This window comes from Lonchura striata, chromosome 1, assembly GCF_050655825.1.
Source record: "Lonchura striata isolate lonStrDom1 chromosome 1, ASM5065582v1, whole genome shotgun sequence".
NCBI lineage: Eukaryota > Metazoa > Chordata > Aves > Passeriformes > Estrildidae > Lonchura > Lonchura striata.
The window spans coordinates 59691669-59715055 of NC_140703.1; positions in this window are offsets into that span (position 1 = coordinate 59691669).

Sequence of the window (23387 nt, forward strand, 5' to 3'; positions counted from 1 at the left end):
GTAATTCCTTCTCATAGAAACACTCTGCTTTTTGGGTCACAATATTTCCCCTAATCCTTGGGCTCGCTATCTTTTCTAATTCCACAGGGGAACACTCTGCAGAAAGTGCAACTGGGCTAATTTGTATATTATCAAGAATTCTCTTGCTTTAGAGAGGCTAGATGTGACCCAGAGACCACATGAATATCAGATAGATTGTAAAACTTGGGCCACATAAATGATGACATTTATGGCTGTGTTTAATGTATTCATGAGGCAGAAACATTAAACTCATCTCTGTATCTCAGCATTTTTCTCTTTCCATAGATTCCAAAGTGAAATCTGACATCAAGTATTAAAAAAATAAATTTTTCTTGCAAATGTAGCAAATTACCCTTAACTGGAATGATCAAAGCTGGGTACATTTGCATGGTTTCTCTGCTGAAATTATTTATTCAATAAAATCCACAAACTCATAACCAAGGGCTCTCATACTTAAATTCTCTTCATTACGCGTTGAATTTTATGGCCTAAAAATGTTTTCAGCTGAATCTGTAAAAAAACACTGTTCATATGTGACTAGTCAAGTAGATCTAGTTTGAAAAAACAACAAAAGCCACAACATTCCCTGTGGTGATCAGCAAATAGTTATTCAAGTCTTGTCTTCTGCTAGAAAAACATATTCTTTAATATTTGATATGATATTTCATCAAAGTTTAAAAAATTCCAAAATACGTTGGTTTTAAGTTTGCATTTTTCTCTCAACTTGCATAAATCTTGATTTCGCCCCCACTCCCTTCATTGTCTACTGCCTTGCCAAATTAATTTGGTTTTTTTTTGCATAGTTCCTCCAGGTTCTAACTTCCTTATTCTGTTCTTGGACCATTAACTTAACTTCTCATACCAGTTCTCTTATTCAAACTTTTATCCTAACCAACTGCCTCAGCTCTACACTTCATTTTTTTTTTCCCTCTCATCTGAGAGAAAACATGACTTAGTAGTAGTCAACAATATTCTTCCAGTTATTGCTCTCTGTGAGAGCATGCTCCAAGTTTGTGTAATTGAATTAGACAAAAGTGGTTACTTTCACATGTAACAATTTTGGGGGTTTAACCAAAACTTTAATAGTTAGATTAGAAATATAAAATAATTAAGTTTGGAAAATAACTCCCAGGTCATCAAGTCAAACCTTTGGCTGAATATCACCTTGTCATCTAAATCATAGCACAAAGACAAAAGTAAGCATTAATCATAGCATTTCCAATAATGTCTTGAACGCTTCCAGATGACTCAATCATCTCCCCGGGCAGCTTTTTCCAATGCTTAATCACTCTTTCAGTGATTTTTTTTTTTTCCTAACATCAAATCTGTATTTTCCCTGGTGTAACTTGAGTCCATTTCCTCTTATCACTTGTCTTAGAGAAGAGGCTGACCCTAACCTTCCAACAGACTCCTTTCAGGTACCTGTAAAGGGCAATATGGTCACTTCTGAGCCTCCTCTTTTCCAGGCTAAACAATGCCAGTTCCCTCAGGCACTCCTTGTAAGGCTTGTGCTTGTGCAGACCCTTGACCAGCTGTGTTACCCTTCTCTGGTCCTGCTCCAGCACCTCTATATTTTTCTTGTAGTGAGAGGCCCAAAACCTAACCCAGGGCTTGAGGTGTGGCCTCACCAGTGCCAAGTACAGCAGGACAATGATTCTCCTTAGTCTTGCTGGACACACTATTGCTGAGACAGGCCAGGGTGCCATTGGCCATCTGTCTCTCCTGGCTCATACTCAACCATGGTTAACCAGCACCACCAGGTTCTATTCTGACAGGCAGCATTCCAGCTGCTCTTCCCCAGGTCTATAGCCTTGCATGGGGTCGTTGTGACTCGAGTTTAAGACCCAGATGTTCACCTTATTGAACTTGATACTTGTTGGCCTTGACCCATTAATCCAATGTCCAGATCTCTTCAGAGACTTCCTACTTTCCAGCAGATCCACGCTGTCACCCAGCCAAGTGTTTCCTGCAAAACGACTGAGGGTAAACTTCATACAGTTTACCATTCAATGATTTTGAGTCAAAAGATAATCAGGAAGTACCTTGGCTCTGTTGTGTTCCCAGGGATCTGTTTCTATGCATGTAATCACCACATATAAATTTCTCATTTGTGAGGTTGTTTGTAAGATTGCAATGCCCCATATTTCACAGAGTGTTGTTATGGTAACTAAATTAAAAGGAAAACTTAAATGGGTACAAGCAGAGTCAAGTAGGAATCTTAAATTAAAAAAAAATTAAAAAGCAGATTTATTTCCCAGATAAAGGCATGGGATTAACAAATGGGAATGGCAAGGAAAGAACAGAAACATATTCAATCTGCCATGTGAACAAAAGAAAAGCTGATTCAGGAAAGAAAAGGTTTCAGAAAACTAGGTGGGCAGCTTAGGCTAGCCCCTACAGCAAAACTAATTTCCCTGAGTGATACTTGTATGACAGAAAATGCAACCTGATGTTGACCTTATCAGTATTCCAGTCACAACAGAAACCTGAAGAAGACTGTGACCTGATGGGAAACCCATACTGGAGTAGATTCCCAACAGGACCTCTGGTTCCGTAGAGAGAGGAGGGCACACTGGACTAGGTTTGCTGGAAGGTCCCTGACAGGGATGCATGACAGAGCAGTTCATGGACAAAGGAAGAACCCAGGCTGGAGAACTTCAAGAAAAACTATTTCCCATGGGAGGGATCCTACAGTGGAGTAGAAGAAGTGTTTGAGGAGTCCTCCTCTGGAGGAGGAAGGACTGGAAGAGATTGATGATGACTGCAACTGTGATGAACTGATTGCAACATCCATTTCCCATCCCCCTGTACCCTTGGACAGAGCAGACAGAGAAATGAGGAGTGAAGCTGATCTCGAGAAGAAAGGAGGGTTGTGAGAAAGTCATCTAATATTTACCTTTTATTTTTCATTACTTTATTTTGATTGGTGATAAAATTAAACAAATTTCCCCAAGGCAAGTGTGTTTTGCCTGTGACAGTGATTGATGAGGAATCTCTCCTTGACCTTAGCTCATGAGCCTTTTGTTATGTTTTCTGTCCCCTGTCCAGCTGAAGAGGGAGTCACAGAGTGGCTTTGATGGGCACCTGATTGAATCAAGGTTAATCTAGCACAGTGTGTCAACATGTTCAGGGTCAATGAGCAGAAAAATAACTCTGAAAGTCCTTAACTAGTATTCCTAACAGAAATGAAATTAAAACTGCCCATACTTGCATAAACTTCTATGCTTGCCTCTGAGCTCCTTTAGGTCGGTCATCTGGGTTTATTTACAGTTTCATATTTAAAGCTTAAAGTTTACAGCAGAATGAAAACACAGCATGAGATACAAATCACTTTCTGTGCAAAGAAAATATTTGTCCACATCTTAGATTAAATGGTAAATGTTGATCACCAAAGAGGTACAGCAATTCTTTTAGATTTAAGGGAGTTGATTTGACCCAATTTTATTTAGCTACTTATTAAATTATCCACATAATTTACCTGTTTATAGAGCTTTTTTCCTTGGATAAAATTCCTCTGGCCTAATTTTGCATTTAAAAAAGATTAAGACTTCCAAAAGGTGACTTGTATCATCCTATGATAACTATTCAAAATAGAACATCTAAATCCCACATCAGTCATGATTATTTTTCTTCATTGACTTAAAGTGGACATTTGATGACTTAGTGACACTTGAACGGCTTTTAGACTTCTGAAACTAGTTAATATGAATAGCATATACAGTATATAACCAATGTGTTTTACAATTAATGCACGCTAAATATGTGTTATCAATCCAATCCAGCCCAAATTGCAATAACATAGGTGATATGTTTTATAGTATCATGGTTCTCTGTATCCAGCTTTAAGTTCTGTCTTTGATTATTACCCCCTTCTTCTACCCAGTGGTAGCTATCTTATTCATTCAACTAGCTCCTGTGAACTAGCATCTTCCTCTTTCCCAACATTCCCTACACCTTCAACCATCACTTTAATGAACATCTGCAGGCCACTTCTGATTCTGAATACAACTTCCATGACCTGTCTGTGAGTCTATAGGCGCTCTAACTTTACCAAATTCCTTGTTCTTTTTACCTTTCTCCAAGGTCCCTCTTTACTTCTTTTCACTTAAACTCTGTCTCTCAGTCATAAGTCTCAAGTGGAGAACAAGTCAGGTAACTTGAGAGACATCTTCTTTATTTTACCAAGAGCACTGTTGTACAGGGTAACTTTGGGCACTGTATGAAATAAGCTACCCAGTGGGAGGTGGGAAAAAGAAGCACCTACCATTGCATTTGAACCTTCAAACAACTGAGTAGTGCTGCAACCTTGAGCAAGGTTTAAGTCTACAGTAATTTAAATAGTGTCTGTGTCAGGGAGTTCACTTGAACAACTCTGTCCAAGAATAAGAGCATTCAAGAGTACATTTTGCTTAGTTTTTATCTCAGCAACTAATGTCACTATTTATTGAAACTGTGTGCACAAATTTAAATTTTATTACATGTGACATAAAGCAAACAATAAACAAATAATAACCAAATAACAAGAAATAACAAAAGACCAAACCTGTATCAAACTGTTATGTTTTAAATAGTATTGAAAGATACCTTGTTTTTTTTCAGCTTCCATCTTGCAAAGCAACATATATCCAAAGCAGAAAGTTTCTACTGAAAGACAAGCCGTATGAAAAAGTTTGGTATAGTTGCTGGAGCTTTTGCCTTGCATATGCCAAAATCATTCATCTCACACTTGAAAAATAATTCAGCTCCAGATAACTATTGGATTATGGAGGAAAAAGGAGTGCCAACAACCCACAAAAGTAGCAATATTTGAATTCAAACATCTGATAGTTTTACAGTAGGTAAAAAAGATATATCAGTCACAATATTTAGGAAATATGATGTTCTGATGAGAGACGCAACAGACCCATTTTATTGACATTTTATGACAGTAGTGTTAAATCTGTATGTGATCATTTAAAAATTTAACTAACATAATCCCAATATTTTCATTGTTAATATGATTTATTTTTCACACAGAACTTCCTCCTAAAAAAACCCAAAAAACACGCAAACAAAAAAACCTATACATCATTAATTTATTTTAAGCAATTTTGAAGTGTATTTTCCTTATATGCTTATGAAGTAAGAATATATACTAAGTCTACTTCTAGGAAGATTATATAAAAATTCATATTCCCTTTTTTTTTTCATTTCCATTTATTGATGTGAAACTTAGGGATTCTCTCCTAATTTTACATCTTCTACTGCATCCCTGTCTTACCCTGTCTGTATTAAATTACTTGCTCCTTTCACCATTTTCCAGACTAAACTCTTACTATTACAATGGGTTTATCCATGGGTTTTTCAATAAATTTCTTCTTCATTTTGATCTGAGGAGAGAAAAATTTTCTCTAGTTCTCTGTATTGTTATTGAACATATGGGCTACATCCATGAATTTCTATATTCCTAAAAGCTCATTATGCTGAAGGGTTTTCATGCTTTATTTTAATTCAACCATGTAATTGATAATACTCATAGGCAGATATTTATAAAGCACTAATTCTAACACTTGAAATAAGAAAGTAACTTATAGTTACATTTTAAAAAATTAACTATTTTATTCCAGTATTTTCTTCAATCTCAGATGATTTGTGATTACATTTGAGAAAGTTCCATTTCTTGTTATATTCTTGGACAATTTAATTTAATAGGTACATCTCTGCACCCTTGGTTTAGCTAAATTACACCTTAAGCCTAGAATGAAATTTGAAGGCTTAAATATGTGAATTCTAAACCACACAAGAAATAAAACCAAAAAATGAAAGGTGTGAGCAAAATTAAGAAGCTTGTAATTCTTCTTCTTCCTCCTTTTAAAGCTAGCAAAATTTTTAAGTTAATGGTAGTTCTCAGCTGGCTAAAATCAAGATGCCAATCATAGAAACAAAATAGTTTAAGGGCTTTCTTTATAGAATCTAATATTATTCTTGTAACTCTCCAATGATCCTTGTTAACTTGTTTTACTTTTAAGATACTCTTCCTCTTTTTATTTTCATTAGATTTAGCTCTGAGTTTAAACCTCATCTTAGCAAAGCAAAATTTCAGAATAACACAGGAATTCAAAAGGATACAGAGAAGAATAGTTTTGGTGTGGTGTTTTGGTGTAATATTTTATATTACAAGTTCTTATTTTGGTGTTTTTTTACCTATACTGGTATTTCCCTGGGTCAAAAGGCAGAATGTCAGTTATTCAGAGTGATCATCTGAACTGACATGTTGAAATATATTTTAATTAATAATAACTTATCATAAAAACAGTGGCAGATTTTAAAATCTGACTCCCAACATTACCCTTCCTGCTGCCTTTGTCTCCAAATTTTATTCCAATTGTTTTTACAATTCACTTTAAATCATTGAGTGATTTAAGGGTTTTTTTTCACTAAAATTTTAGATGCCAGAAAAGCTTTCTATCTACATCTGTAAGCTGTCCCAAATTTATTTTCTTTGTTCATATGCAGTCTCAGACTTTATAGGTTAAATCTGTAACTAGTGCTATATCCAGCAAAGAAGGCAGGAACAGGAAAAGTTTGATTCCCTGCACCTGCAATTCTTTCCTTATCTTCTTAGCCTCATGTTTTGATAAACTTCAGTATTCAGACAAAAGGGCTGTTAAATATCTGCTTCATATTAGTAATTTTGATTTTCTTTGTTCTTTTGTTTCTCAAAGTTCCATTGTAATTTTTCTTTTAACATATCTCTGAAGTATCTCCTTCTTCTAAGGATTATGGCAAACACTAATCCAACTTGGGCATTGAAAATGACCAAATATATCAGTTTGGAATGCTTCCAGCTGAAGGATATTTCATTCTTCTAGTCTCTATATATTTCTTTTCAGAATGCTGTCTGTCACAAAAGAGGCCTTTGATCACAACTTCTCTGGACAACCTGTTCCACCACCTCACAACCCTCATCATAAAAATGTCTTCCATATGTCCAGCATAAATCTACCCAGTTTTATATTAAAGCCATTGAAAAAGAGGTATTCTGCCATCTGGTTTTCATGTGACTACAAAATCTTATGTCATAAACTTGAATTTTCAGTTTGCATCTATCCTCATCTTCATGTATAGAAATTTTGTGTCATATAATCAGTTAAGAAGGAAAGCAGATATCTCAGTCTCACCACCAAGACTTTGCTTTAGATGTAGTCATTCACCAGATTTGCTACTGCTTAACTGATTTAGATCAGCAATTTTCAGGCAACATCACCTCTAACAATTTGCTACTTTCATATATGGTTTCATATGATTCCTCTAGGTAGAGTTAACTTGGATGTATAAAGCCTTAGGCTGCTTCTGCAGAACCTCGAATCTAGGTGTATTCATCACATGCATTATCTCTTTTATTCTTGAGGCAACATTACATTATTATTATTATTACTCACATGTACATTACAAGAATAAATTGGGTGGAGAGGAGGTGCCTATTTTTGATTTGGTCATTATCTTGTCTTATTTCACAAGGCAGCTGCTGACTCCTTACAGATTCCACATTTCCTGTTTGAATCACCTGAAGATCCCATCCCAGTAATGGCTAGAATCCACAGGTTTTAGATAGACATGGAGAGACATGGATATTTTCAGATAGAAAGTTCTTCATATCTAGAGAACTGCAGGACAGTTTGTCCATGAGGATGGTTTGTCCATTGATGATGAAAGATTAAAGCCCTAATTCATCTTTTGTTTATTAAGTTCTTCGCTGACTTTGGTGTCTGCAAAACTGTTTCTCTCGTATATTCTCACTCCTCTCTCTATGAGTTTTTGAAAGACAGTTTTTTACTCTCTTTTAAATACTTTGTTACAGAGGCACTGAGTGACAGCTTTGGTAAGTGGAAGGTTCATTTTAGAGCTAGCTGAATCTGGCTTTCTCTGAGATAGGGGCAGCTTCTGTGCTCTTCTCATAGGTGCCAACTCTTCAAGGCCTACACTACTAAAACTTTGACATCTAAATATCATATCACCTATCTATATGCCAATAAACCTCACCTCTGCCCCTGGGGAGGTAATGGAGAAAATCTTCTAAAAGCTATTTTCTGGCACCTGAAAAAGAGTAAGGTGATTGCAAACAGTCACCATAGATTTACCAATAAAAAATTGTACTTCTGTAAAAACTTAGTTTTTTGATGAGATTTCTGGTGACATGGATGAGTGTGGGCTGGCAATCAGAATTCAGAAGTAGTAAGCAACAGGTACAAAGTCCAACTGCAGGTCAGTTAACAGTGTTTTCCTCTGAGTATCAATAATGGGGCAAAACTTTTTATTAATGTTGAAATGAGTGTATTCCAGGGAGGAAAGACCAAGTTTTGCAGAGTAGTCAATAAGGGAGGGCATGAATGTTACTCAGAGGGACCTGAACAAGCTAGAAAATTGACTTACAGAAACCTTGTGAAATTTAATAAAGACAGACATTAAGTCATGCATTTGGGATGCACTAACTGTATGCAATGGTACAGTAAGTGGATGTCATGTTTTCAGTCAGGACAAATACAATATCTTTGACAAATGCAATTTTTTACACTCTGATGAAACTCAGAGAAGCTGTTAAATATGCAAATATAATGGAAAAATCTGAGAAATACTAAATCATTACTCATAAAAGGAAAATATAGGAAGTCATTCCCTAAAGTATTTTTTTTTATTTAGTTTTTGGAGGTTAAATGGTGAGGCATTTAATTAAATCAATTAAAAGAAAAAAAGTGTTTTTCTTTTTTATTGATTCTAAGCAGTAAGAAAACATTCTAAATTATCTCATTCATAAAGATGTTAAATTGCCTGTCCAATTAGTTATAGAGCAAATATCTAGACAGAAGAACATTAACATGGGATAATGTTATTTAGCTGTGCATTTGATATATAGTTACTGATGCTGCTTTATTCTTTCCCTTGGGTATCAAGAGTGATTAACAAAGAAGGCAGGATGCAGGTTTCATTATTGATTACATTGTCTCCATCTCTGCACACAGTTTTCTTTTTCCCAGTTTATAATAGCAATAATTACCTTATTAAAAGAATTTAAGAAGGATTAATGTAATTGAATGGCTAGGCTTGATAAGCCTTGTCAACTAAGATTTGGTTGCCAACTCATCTCCAAGAAATGCTCTTTCTTTTTGTGAATATTTAGGTTCATCTTTTAGATTGGTTAAAAAGTGGCCTTACAACTTCTGGTAGCATCTTCATTTAAACAGGACAAAAAAATGACAGAGACTGATCTCAAAAACACTTCACCACTAGCCCCTGTTTCCTGATTATTCACAAAGATGCTATTTCCCAAGGCAATATGTATAATTTACCATGGGGAAATGATAACAGTTTCCTTCCACTTCTCAAATAAGTAATTTTCTGTTTAAATGGAACTGAAAGCAACATCAGACTAATAGTATTGAAAGAAAAATGATTGCCACATTTTCTGGAAAATAATGGATCATTCATACAGAATCCAGGTCAAACATTCAAAGAGGAAGCAAGGGAAAGATGGATATATTTCCTTAAGGATATTGATAGGAATCGGTGCTGAGCAAGAGGAAGTTCCCCAAGGTTGAAATTCTAGAAGAACATGCTACTCTGCTTTAAACCTGCTGGTAATTGTTCTATAAATACATGTAGAATCGAAGAATATCCTAATTTAGAAGGGAGCCACAAGGATTATCAAAACCCAACTCCTGGCCCTGCATGGAACAGCCCCAAGAATCACACCATATGCCTGGGACAGTTGTCTAAATGCATCCTGAACTCTGCCAGGCTTGGTGCTCTGACCAATTTTACTAGGCACACACTTTTATTTTTTCCTTTGCCTTATCTACAAAAGACTCCTGCCAGCCAAGCCAGCCTTCTTCCTCAACTGCTTGATTTCCGGTGTTTTGGAATTGCCTACTTCTACGTCCTTTGGAGGTGGTGCTTAAAATCACTGGCACTTATGGATTCCAGAATCCTCAAAAGCACTTTCCCAGGGGTCTTTACTCACTAGTTCCCTGAGCAGCCCAAAGTCTGCTTTCTTCATATCCAGGCTTAAAATTTTGCTGGCACTCTTCCCCATCAACAGAGATTTTAAATTAATTTGCTTCACAGTCACTCTGTTCAAGACAGTCAGGAAATGCCTCTTCATTCGTGAGATCCCCTCTGTTTAGAGCAACAAATCAAGGAGGCTATATTCCCTTGTCAGCTCCTACAAAGTTTTCATACACGTGTTTTAGGAATCTTCTGGTCCTGGTTTTGTCAACTGTGTAAACAGCTGTTAACATTCAGCAAGTTGAAGACCCCCATAAGGACAAGGACAGTTGATTTTGATATCTCTCTTAGTCCTTCAATGACTAACTCCCTGACATCATTGTCCTGGCTCAGTTATCTACAGTAGACTCTTGTATATATACATGGCTCCTGTATATATAGAATTTGTGATTTAATGGAAAAATATATCTTCAACCTCAGATTTAGGTTATTTATTTTTAACAGAGCATGTCTTTTTGTTCTTTTTATACATAAAACCTCAGATCTCAGAAAAAAATTATAGAAAAAATGCATATGAATACATTCCATTATGAATATCATTCAGTTTTGGATTATTCTAGATTATTCATCATCAAAACAGTATATTTTTCAACTAATATATTTGGATTAGAAAATTAGAAAGGACAGAAACACTTATTCTATTTAATTGCAGGGGTAGATAAGAAAGCAATACAGTTCTGTAGTTGCCTCCAAATAAAGCTTCAATATTTACTTTTCCAAAATAAATAAAGATTCGGTATAACATAATGGCTGACTTGTATGACAGCTACATGGTGCGAGGTGTCTGAGTATTTGCTGCAAGCAGTAAATATAAACCAAATTTCAAAAAGGAAAAAAAAATATTAGAAAGATAAACATTGTTCTCTGCTTCTTCTGTTAGTTAGCTGGCCACACACATTGCTGAAATAGGAAATTCTGGGTTGTAGACTGAATGCTTTGAAGAATGCAGTGGCTTCCACCATGCTTTATTTTCCATGGAAACTAGGGCAGGGTAGAAAAATTGTCTTGTACCCAGACCTCATTCATGACATAATCAAGAGTCAGTAAACCAAAGAGTGAAACAGACAAGCATAAAACTGTCCATCCAGTAAGCAGATGGTGCTGAGCACTTGAAATGAAAGTAAGGAGAAAGAAATGTGAAAATTAAATAGAAGTGATCTTTAAAAAAAATAAATAATAAAGGTACAAAAGTAATATGAAAGACAAAAGCTCATAAAAGCAGATTATAAGTTTTTTAATTCTTTGATATAACCTTACTAAATTTTGCAATTTTTCTAGGTCTGCTTAGCTTTTTTCATTAATAAATTACTTTGAACTTAGATATTGACTAAGTAGTGGTGTTTAGTAACTTTAAAACCCCATACACAAAGTCCTGTCATAGAACTTCCTCAGGATGGTCAGCAAATTGTAAAAACTGCTACATTATTTGATTAAATATGCTGCTTGACACAGGTAGTACATCCTGCCTCAGAAGTTCATTGTGGGCTCACTTACCCATATTATATATTAAGTTTCAAAACACCAGGTGGACCAATGAAAAATAGGTCATAAACAATGGTGTGTGTATGAGGAAAGACACAAGAGAAAGCACTAAGTTATCTTTAATGCTTCAATATAACCATGTTCACCTCCCTGTTCTGGCTATTTTTTCCAGAGCTACCTAGGAACAGCTGCAGCCTGAAGTGAAAGGGCATCACGGGTGGCCCTTCCTGCTGTGTCAGTCAGAGCAAGAGGTGACCATAGCTCCATTCCATCAATTGATGAGTAAAAATATGCAAGGAGAGCTCCCCACAAGATAGGTACATTCTTTCCTGCTGTTTTGGGTGGGTTTTTTCAATGGGATTTGCTCTTAATATAGATTTTGGCATGTGACTTTTGGGAACCAGAGCTAAGAAAGATAATGGGGAGTTAGGTGAAAGAGAAATAACACTTCATTTTCTCCTCCCGGAGAAAATGTAGCTGGTACCTGCAGTTTAGTCTATTAGTATTAATCATAACTTATAATGTCATGTTGTCTTTGAGCTCAAATAACTTACATTTTACTTTGAGGGGTTTGTTCACTTGACTAAATATGGAGTTATATTGCTATATTTCATCCCTTTTTAAATTAATTATACTTCTGGTAATAAGGTGAAAACATAAGCACTAATATGAGTTTTAATGCAAGAAATGTTTTTGCATAGATAGATTTTTTTTAATGAAGAAAAGTCAGATAAGTATGGATAAGTACTTTGGTACACAAAATTCCCAGAGACATAAATCATAGGAAAAAGGAGGAATTAATTTGGCTAAACATACACATTAGGACTGTCTGCACCTGAGCTAATCACTTCAGGCTCCCTAGAAGTCAAAGAAGAGAAATAGGCACTTCTAGGTCACAATTCTTCTTATCCTAAAATAGGCATCTGAAGTAGGTCAGATGAACTGTACCCTGAGAGTGCCTATTATCCTCTACCAACTATAAAGAGAGCCCTGGCTTATTAATTCAGATTCAATGTAGATGTTTAAGGAAGATGAGATGAGTCCCATTCAGGGAATCCAGAACAACTATTCAGAGACAATAGCGAGTGATAATTCTTGTTTTCCAGATCTATATAGGATTCAAGATAAAAACATACATCTAAACACTGATTTTAGGTTCCTAAGTCATTTAGGTATTTCGGAATATTTAATCTTATTTCATGCCTTATTTTCTTTTGGCTTAGAGAATCTATCAACTTTTTATTACTGTATTTCAGTCTAATGATCCATGACTCATATTCTCTATCACCGAGAAAGATGAAAGCCTTCCTCAACCTTAACAGATTTTATGAACAAAAACATAACAAAGCAAAGAAATCCACCTTTTCATCTATTAGAAAAGTCCTGTACTACTACCAATAGCTTGGGAAATATAACAATAAGGACAGATCAGCTACTAGGCTCACTAGTATAGCTTGATTTCAGCAGGAGTGCTATGAACGTTTTGTCAAATGAATATCTGAGTTTCAAATCAAAGCAAAATGACTTGGATTTTCTCTTCCAAATTTATGTGGAGAAATCCAAATATATTTCCCCTCCATAACTGTGACTCTGTTTCAGCAGTGAAAATACTGCCTTATTTAAGGAGTTTTTGGTTCAAATGAGAGAACAAAACAGTAGATAACATAAAAGGATTTTTAATGAAAAATATTTTGAACCTGATATACCAATATCTTAACTACAGGGAACCATTCAGACCATTATCCACTTAAGTACATATGGATAGTTTATAATGCCTCTAATCAGTAAATAAGTAAATTTTACATTGTCATTGAAAAATTTCTGATCTAAAAGGTTATTTTTGAGTTTCTATTTATCATAGCAAAGAAAATACTCCATTATATTTTATCACTGTCAATGTGGGCATATTATGTTCATCTTAAAAAGAAAATCTAAATGAAAAAGAAACCTAACTCATAAATTTTATCATTTTTCAAGCTGTTTGTTGGAGAGGAACTGAAATAGTAGTTTTAGATAACATTTTTTTCCCAGTCTTCGGTATCCCAAATAAGAGAAAAAGCAATGAGGATAATAGAGGAAAAATTAATAGGATTTATATCCCATTGAATTATCAGGATGCCTTCAATTGACTTTGGGCTTTTGATCAGATTCTAAAGTGAAGAAATACATTGAATTACTTTGAGTGTTTGGAGCTTGCTAACAAAAGGGGTTCAAAAAAAAAAAAAAAGAAGGAATGCTGTAGCTTTGAGATTTCTTCTAGCTCTGTCATTCTACATAAGGATACTTCAAGGAAAATATATCTAAGCAGATAGTAATAATGAGATTAATGTTACTTAACTTCTATCATCTTAAAATCTTGCTACCATTTAAAAATTAAGCATTTAAGTACTTTATAAAGGCTTCTTCCACACAAAATAAGAACCTCTAGAAATTATTGTGAAATACAGAACTTCTACACCAATTTTAGGTTAATCTTGCTATGGCTCTATTTACTGTCCATAAACGAAATGTAGACATCTAGTGAATAATAACTGCTAGCTTCTAAACAGCTAGAGGGTTGTTGTTTTTTTTTTTTTTTTACTTCACCCTTCCTGAAGCCTTTGAAATCTTGAACAAATATAATATTAACACTTATGTGGATAGTGGGAGAGACCACCAGCAAGAAATCATTTTTTCAAGAGGAGAGCAAAAAAAATCTCCATCACTTCCTTTAGAGAATTCAATAACTAGTACAGTTATTTAAGCTACTTAAAAATACATTTGTTTAGAAATATATTTACGGTATTTAATACTTGAATTCTTTGGAGTTTTGGTTTGATTGGGTTTTGGTGTTTTGTTTCTTTTTTTTTAAGGTGTCCCTATAGTAAGAGTATTTCTAATGTTTAACTTTCTTGTGTGGATTACTTTGGTTCTGAGTAGATAAAAGCCCAGATTTCAACCTTTGCCTCCATGGAGGCATAATGGAGATTTAAAAGCTTTGTTTTTTCATAACTGAGAGATTACTTTTATGAACAGCATATTAATCTCATACCTTAACCTTTCACAATTTATTTTAACTGAAATGTTACAGGAGTCTTGTGGTCATCAAGTGGTTTACTGGAAACAGACGCACAATAACAAGAATAGATGTGTATGTAGAGAAACACATGAATGCAGAGTAACACCCACGTGAAAGTTTTATCTTCATTCCAAGTGCTTGAAATAATGCAGGGATGTATTCTGTCCCATGATGCTCATGTTTTAATGAAGCTGGGGTATGTAATGCATACCATGACACCTTTTCTGCACATATTCTCTACTCAGTGCTGCTGAGGCCACACATATGTCCAGTTCTGAGCTCCTTAGTCCAAGAGAAGCATGGATATACTGGAGAAAGGAGAAAAATGGGCTGCAAAAAACATGAAGGGACTGGAGCACCTGACATATGAAGAAAGCTGAAGAGAAGCTGTGACTCTGTAATCTGAAGAAAACAAGGCTCAGGGGTAATCTTATCAAAGTGCATGAAGGGATGGTATGAAGATAGAGGCAGGATCTCTTCAGTGATGCCCAGTGAGAGGACATGAGGCCATAGACTCTCACTGAAATACAGGAAGTTCCACCTGAACATCAGGAAACACCTTTCACTGTGAAAAAATAGCTGAGGTCAGGGTGGCTGAGCACTGGCACAGATCGCCCCAGGAGGCTGTGGACATGTTCCAAAGCCCATCTGGACACTGCTCTGGGCAGCCTGATCTAGGTGGCCCTGCTTGAGCAGGGTGGCTGGACCTGACAACCTCCAGAAGTCCCTTCCAACTTCAGCCATCCTGTGATACTGATATGAAAACCAATGCATTGTAACAATGTGCTGAACCAATATAATGGGACTCAAACTTTGTCAGGAAAGCTAGTTTATTCGTACTGCTCTAATAAAACAGCACTGTGGTCTTTCATTCTGTAAATAGTATGCTAGGAACTATCTGAGCATATCAGCACACAAAATGCCTTTTTTTTTTTAATCAAACACAGATAATCAGGACCACAGAATTATATCTTAGTATTTTAATGTGACACAACACACCCATAGAGAAAATTACAGAATGAAATTGGATACTGTTAGCTAGACAGCAGATTGTTACTTTTAGGTGTTATTAAAAGAAGTGAATAAGCAGTTGGCAGAGTTATCAGATCATCTGTCTGCATGTCTGTTTCTTCTTGTCTCCTTCTGTTTCACTAGTGTCTGTACAGTCTAGCATAGCAGTCACTGGAAATTTTGCTGTTTGTCCAATACAAATATTTTTAAATTGTAATGAAAACTTTTATTCCCTATTTGACTTAGTCTCAAGTGCCCATCCTATTTTTATACCTGAAAAAATAGATTGAAATTTAATCCCAACAGTGTATTAAACTGTGAAAAATTTATACTCTAAAAGAAGAAGTAGTTATCTGTGGGTTACTGAAAGATTTCATATAAATTCTTGAAGGAATGTAAGTGGAATTCAAAAGTTTCTTCCAGTCTTTTAGAAAAGCTGGATGTAGGACATGCTTGTGGAATGCATACTTTCCATGATTTTACTTGTGCTCAGCCAACAACACAAATCAGAAATGCTAAACTGTCAAAGACTCTTCCATCTAAGGCACCTCTCAGATCAGTCTAAATCTATGTCCATGAGGAAGCACAGTGCATGGAAGATAAGGCTGGATTAGAAAACAAATTGAGGCACAAATTTGATCAACACATCTAAGACCTACATTTTAGGGGATTGATCTTATTTCTCCTAAAGCACTCTCACTGCTACAGTTATAGTCTAAAAATGTTTACCTTCTAAATAATCAAGATCATTATGCTTTGTCTTTAATATTTCAGTCTTGAGTTGAGTATGTACAGGTCTTCATTTGGAAGGGGGTTACAGTTTCAGAAATCTGAGGTTTCAGTTGCCAGATCCTTAATTTGTAAGAGGATTTTGTATTACTAGCAGGAACCTAGGGGAAAAAAATGAAATCATAAATTGATCGGTAACCTTAAAATATAGAACAATAACAATAGCTTTTATTTTTTTTCCAAATGAATTTTAGAGAATAATTCCATAGATATTAAAGTGTGAAATGTTATCATTATTTTTATTTTCTTTCCTTTATTCCTTAGTCTACTATTGCTCCCCCACTGTTAGAATAAAAAGTATGTATTCTGTTTGACAGGTAGCAAGAATTTCTAGCACACTTATGCAAACTGCTTGGGGGAGAAGTACCAAAGTTGCCCAATAATTTGAACAAAAATAAGGTACCAGCTAGTGGGGAGGGTAGGAAATATGAAAATTCTTCAAAGGAAGCAGAGAATGAATCTTCATATTTTGACCAAGATTAATAAAGCATATATTCACATCTTCAGAGTATCCTGTTCAAAGGCTATTGAAAATTTCTCTTTCTTTTAAACCTGTCCAACTCATCTCCACAGGATATCATTTAATCCTAATATATATGTATATTTTGTGCATTCCCATCTGTGTGGGCTGGAATATCACACTATATATTCCAAAACAGAATTGCATTTTCTTTTCTTTGCACAATCACATCACATATGTTACTGACAGTACAAAGAATGGACCTCAGTCACTGAATATTTAAGTTCTTCAAAATCTATGGAATAATAAAGACACTATGTCCATACAAGCCAACAATTGCTTCATGGGGAGCCTGTGTGTCTCAAATTAGTTAATTTCTGGACTTTAAATTGGGCCCTGTTCCTGTTGTTTAAAGCCAGCAAAGAGCAGCACTGGCAGGAAAGCTGTCTGCCAGAAAAGGGCATTTTCAAAGTCACACAGCATGAACATCTTCTTGTCAAGACCCATTACAAGAAAAAAGTAAGTGGCATTTCAATGGAAATGTAAGGAGGGGTGTGGGGATGAGGTTGGTATTTGGGGTTTTTTTTGTTTGGGTTTTTTTTAAATATTATTTGTAGCCATCTGGATATGAAGTACCTGCTACCTACTCTGAGAATACAGGGACATCTCTCTGTGACAAGAAAGCAGAGGTATGTTTGGAAAAAGAAAATCTAAGCATTATATTTCTTACTTTCTTTCAGTTCTTTTACATTTTATTTTAAATTACTCCTTTAATTTTTGATGCAGATATTTCACTTCTATTGCATTACTTTAGGTTAAACACATTCTGTGATGTGACATAATTTGATGTGACTTGACCAAACCAGATGAAAATGCCTTGTTATATCACTTACTCAAAGAGAGAAAACTGTCTGTATTCTAATTTGCTTTTAAAGCTATTCAAAAATTATTTATGAAAAGTTAAATAGGTCCTCTTATATGTCAATTTTTTACAGTCCTGTGACAGACAAAGTAGCTAGTTTACTCTAAGGTCCAGATGTAGACATTTAAAACAATCAAAATCACTGACATTATTTATAAACTTTGAATTTCCATTAGTTCAAAGGCATTCTATAGGATATTGCATTATTTCTACTTGTTCAACTATTTTCTAAGTTAATAATCAGTGCCCATTTTAAGAAGGCTAATTAACTGACAAAAAAATTTGCAAATACAAATTCCCAGTTAAAGTTCTTGTGGCAATATCAACTCCTATAAATATAAAGATCTTTGCCCATATTTTCTACATATTGTATAAGTGTAGAGTTAGGATTGAAATCTTTCTTCTAGCTCTGGTAAACTCTGTTACGAGTCTACTGTTAAGAGTTTTTGCTTATAGATGCTCTTAGCAAGTAGGAAGCTGTTTTACAAATTCCCACAAGACCTTTACTTTTATGTGTAACATTTTAAATCATCCATCATTACTATTTGAGAAGAAAAATGCTAAAAAAATGAGAAAAGGAATCAGTAGCTGGAACCTTACTGGCAATCAGCAGTATTGTTTCCTGGTCTTTTAATATGTGGGTCCTTGAGCATCAAAAAAATTGTATTTTCTATCCTTGTGGCTGTCCAGAGACCAGGACTGCAGTTGCTAGTATTTCTTCAGTCAACTTGATGGAAACACAGAGTTTTTACAAGGCATAGTGGTAATAAATGGTGATTTATAAATGCCCAGTTATTCCATCTACTGCCCAGATATGAACATGTTCCTCCTGCTAATCATTTTGAAAAGTAATTTGGAAGACACATCCTGGTGCTGTGTATCTTCAGACCTACCTCTGTCTACATGGATAGTAAAAACAGATGAGTCTCTGATAAAGACATGTCATTCTGCTCTAGTATGGGAGATTTACACCTCTATAGAGAAATTATTTGGATTTCCTTGGTATTAATATATTCTGAATTTGCTGCCATTAGCTACAGCACTACACTGATGAAGACACAAATCTTTGAATAAAGAGGTGCTGATTCACATTCTTCAGGTTATGGACAAGCAGAGGAATTAATGTTTGCCTTCACCCATCCATGCAGATCTGTTTTCCAAAGGCCATAATGCAGCAGGGAATATGGCCTTTAAAGTGCATGGCGAAGTTTATAAAGCATGAGGATATAGGGGGGAAAGTCAACATCCAGGGGATTACAGAAATTCTTTGTAAATCACAAAGCAGTGCTCTGAGAGTCCTTAGGCTGGAAAGTCATGAATAGTTGATTACCCAGTTAGAAGTTTTCCAGAGCCTATATCCAAAGGGCTGTTACTGAGTGATGTGGATTGAAAGATGCAGTCTGGGTGACTGGACTCCATGTTCCTGATCACTTTACTGTGATGAAGTGCAACCATGTAACCTCATAATACAATATTGCCAGTGTTAGGACATAAACTTTGTCCTGAGTCTGCCCAGGACCAGGAAAAGTGCTTGTCAAGTCTGTTCTGAGTGTGTTTCTTTTGACCTGCCTCTAGGCCTCACTTGATTTCAGTGTGGAAGCATTTTTCTAACTATGGATTATCAACATATAATCTGGGTTACTGTTGTTTATATTTCTGTGGTACTAGTTCGATATATAGGTAACAAGAGATTTTCCAGGTAGAAAGAGATATTTCTGCCTGGAAGGACAGTATAGGTTTGCAGAATCAGAGGCACAGGATGCAGCAGACAGTGCAGCTCTGCGGTGGGAAGGAATGGGTCACAAAATGTGAGATTGAGTAGAAAAAGCTCATCTGTGCCCACAAAGGAGGGAAGAGACAACAGTGGATGGATAAGCTAAAATTCTGGTCTGGTTCCTCTGAGGCCCACCATAGGAATCATCACCATGTTAAAGGCCTACATCCACAGGATCAGAGGATCACAGGGACACAGGGAGGCAGGAATCCAAATTACACACTCCTGAGGAACACTCTGCCCAAGCTCATCCCACTAAGCCTCACTACTGCTGGAGCTGGGGATCTGGAGCTGGGGGAATCAGCTCCAACAGCCTTACCTCTTTTGAGCTCCCAAATCTAACTGAGTTTCCCCTCGTACTGGAGACCCCACATGTATAACTAGCTCAGTGATGATCACTTAAAAAGTAACACAGGTCTAGAGTGGAACAAACTGGTTTTAGGGGTAACAAAAGACACAAAGAAACATTATCTGACATATGTAAAAGGCACCACAAAAAGTAAACTGGGATGCAGTCTGGAGCTTCATATCATTGAAGAAAAGAAAGTTGCAAAAGGCCCTATATGTGGAAACAGAATACAAAAATGAATTGTGGAAGAGAAAATCATCAGCATGAGCACCCTGTTCCTTCCAATAAAGAGACTTCAGATGTTGGCAACTTGTTGCGATAACTCCCTCACCACCATGAATACCATGGTGAAACCACTGACCACAAAGTCAGTGTGTTTGCTTGAATTTCAGAGAACATGAGTGGTTGAAAAAAAAAAAAAATTTGGTTAAAGTGTTTCTGGTTGAAGAAGGCATTTGAACATATCCAAGGAGGGACCCTCCATGATAAGCTGTGTCATTGCTCAGTCAACCTGATCTTACTTTTTTCACAGTGAAAAAAGTTTCCTGAAGTTCAGAAGGAACTTCCTGTATTACAGTGAGAGTCCATTGTCTCTGGTTCTCTCAGTGGGCATCACTGAAAGCTTCCACCTAATGGTAGACTTTACCTAGCTTAGATTATCATGATGGGCCACCTCTGCAGCCCACACTCAATGACCTTGGTACCTAAAGGTAATACAAGTATTTGTGTGATTGAGGATTTGTGGCTTTTTTTGATGCCAACAGGAGTTGACTCTTTAGTTAAAGCAGTAATTTACAAACACCAAAAGAGAAGCTAATGGCACACACATTCAAAAAATAATCTCTTGATTAGAAAGAATATTACATTTTTTATTTTACTATGTTCAATTATAACAAGAGTGGTATGATTATAAGCAGGTACCAACTCACACTCCTTTTGTTCTTAGGAAGTTGTGATTCCATTTGGATCCATATAAACACAGGACTATAAGCTTTGGGTTTACATGGGTACAAAATATTTACAAAAAATAATTTGCAGTTATATCAAAGACACAACAAAAATCACCCATGTTAACTGTATGTAGAGGGAAATAATAATTTGAATGAAGGTGTCCAAAATATTTTAGCAATACATTTTTCTGATAGTAGAAACGCAGATGTGTTAAAACTTGAGAAACAGGTGTGCAAAGTGCCTTTATTAATCCTAATGGTGGGAAAATGGCAACTGCTGACCCACAGAGAGCATTAAGAATTATTTTACTGTAGGCTGCAGGTAGCTGCGTCTGAAATATAGCATTTCTTTAAGGTGAATCTGACAGAATTTGACATGCATAAAAAATGAGTAAACAGTATGTATGTAGCATGCATCACTGTGACATTCATACAGTCTGAGTTTGGCAATAGTTTGGTTTTGTAGGCTACTTTTGACATTTAAACAGAAGAAAAGAATCTTTCTGGAAGAAGCTGTGTTTGCTTGCCAGGTATGAATACAAAGATATATCTATCATTGCAAAGGCCATCCTCAGGCAAAAAATGCTGTAGAATTGTTGTTGCAGGTGACATGTTGCAGTTGAGGTATTTTGAGGAAGAATAGCTTGAATACCACCTGAGAAAAAAAATTTGTTCTAATGGTGAATGTTTCAATTATATGAACATGACCTTCACCTGGCATAAATCATCTGAAGCTCCCATGACTCAGATTTATAATTTTCATTTCACCTTTTATATGATGTTTATTTATCAGGATATTACACCTTCTACTTTGTATTGAAGGCCCTGGCAAATTTTTGGTACTTTGGGAATTTTCAGCTTCTGGAAATGGTGTTCAAATTTACATTCAGAATGCATACTAATGGGAGATAAGCCACTCCCCCCCCAAAAAAAAAAAAAAAAAAAGCTGTTCTACTCTAACCACATATTTTTTCCTTAAGTTGAGATGACGTGTGGACTATTTGTTTTATATTTCTATATTATATTTTTCTCTGGTAATATAGTACTGTGTGTAACCTCCTTGAAATGGACTTTAAGGAGCTAAAGTTTTTTACAACTGTGTAATAAAAATCAGACTCTCAAGGATTTAAATTACTCATCATTCAATAAACCAGCTCTACATGAATTTGCATGTTGCTGCATTCATATAAATCACCTCCACATGTGCAATGAATGCTAACATCCATATTGCATTTAGGTAGCATGGTTTTTGTGGCATGGACTGCAGAGGTGGCCCCCAGATGATTATCTACAATAGATAAAGTCCATCACTGCTTGGAAGATCAACACAGCTTCTAGCACCCAGGGAATTTTGGGTCTTGCTCATTAAGGCATTCACTGTATGCACTAGCTGAGCGTGCCTTGTCTTCTGAATGAAGGAAGTATAGAAGGAGTGTTGGCCTCTATATATTTTCTGTTTTCCAGCCTTGAAGGTAGAAATGGTCCTTTATGTGCATGTATGCGGATGGATGGATGGATGGATGGATGGGTGGATGGATGGATGGATGGATGGATGCTCTTTGGAGTTCTGTTCAAAATGTTTTATTGTGTTTAGTTTTGCCCATAATGATTAGTGGGTTTGCATATTCTATCTATCCTTTTTCTCATTCTGTGGCTCCCAAAACAATCAAAGTTTTCTTTCTTCTCCTTCCTAAAGGTAAGAAAACCCTTCCAAGAGGCATAAAGCATTTGTCTGTTGGGTACTTGTATGTTCTTTTATGTGGCTTTTTGATTTTGAGAGATTTTTTTTTCCCTGGAGACATCACCACATGCTTCCTCAAGTCCTCTGCTACTCCAATGGGTAGCACACCTTATAGGACCAAAATTTTGGAAAAGTTTTGGCTCAACAATGGATAATTTTTTTTCCTTCTTGCTCTTTTCAGATGCAACATATGTCTAATAAAACGTGAGAGTGGGATGGTGGGTGCTGCTGCCTATTATCTGTTCTCAACAAACCTCTCCTTTAGAAAAGTATATTGGGTTAACATTCAGGAAACACAGTCAGATCCACATGTAACACTCACCACAGCTGGCTCTAGCAAGAGAGGGCTGGAAGGCTCCTTTTGCAAGGTTTTATTTCAGTGAAGTGTCACATGTGGCAGCTGAAGGGAATTTGGCAAGAAAGAAGGCAACCACGTGGTGCAGACAACTTCAAAAGGGGAAGGGGTGCGTGGTGGAGCTATAGGCAGGGCAAAGGGGATTGGTCTCCAGTGGAGGGGGGGACAGCCACCAGTGAGGAAACAGAGAAAGGAGAAACCGGGGGAAGATGTGAAATACCAGGATCAGTGAGGCAGAAGTCCATGTGGGAGTTTTGTCTTTTCCCCCAGGAGTAAAGAACTCTATAGTCTTTCCAGAGCAATGGGCCTGGGAATTGGCTGAGGGGAGAGAGTTCATGGGATGCTGCACTAATTTATCTGGTTCTTTTAGGAATATAACTTAATATGTTGAGTTATATTTATTCCTCCTAATTCTTCTTCACAATGTGCTCACT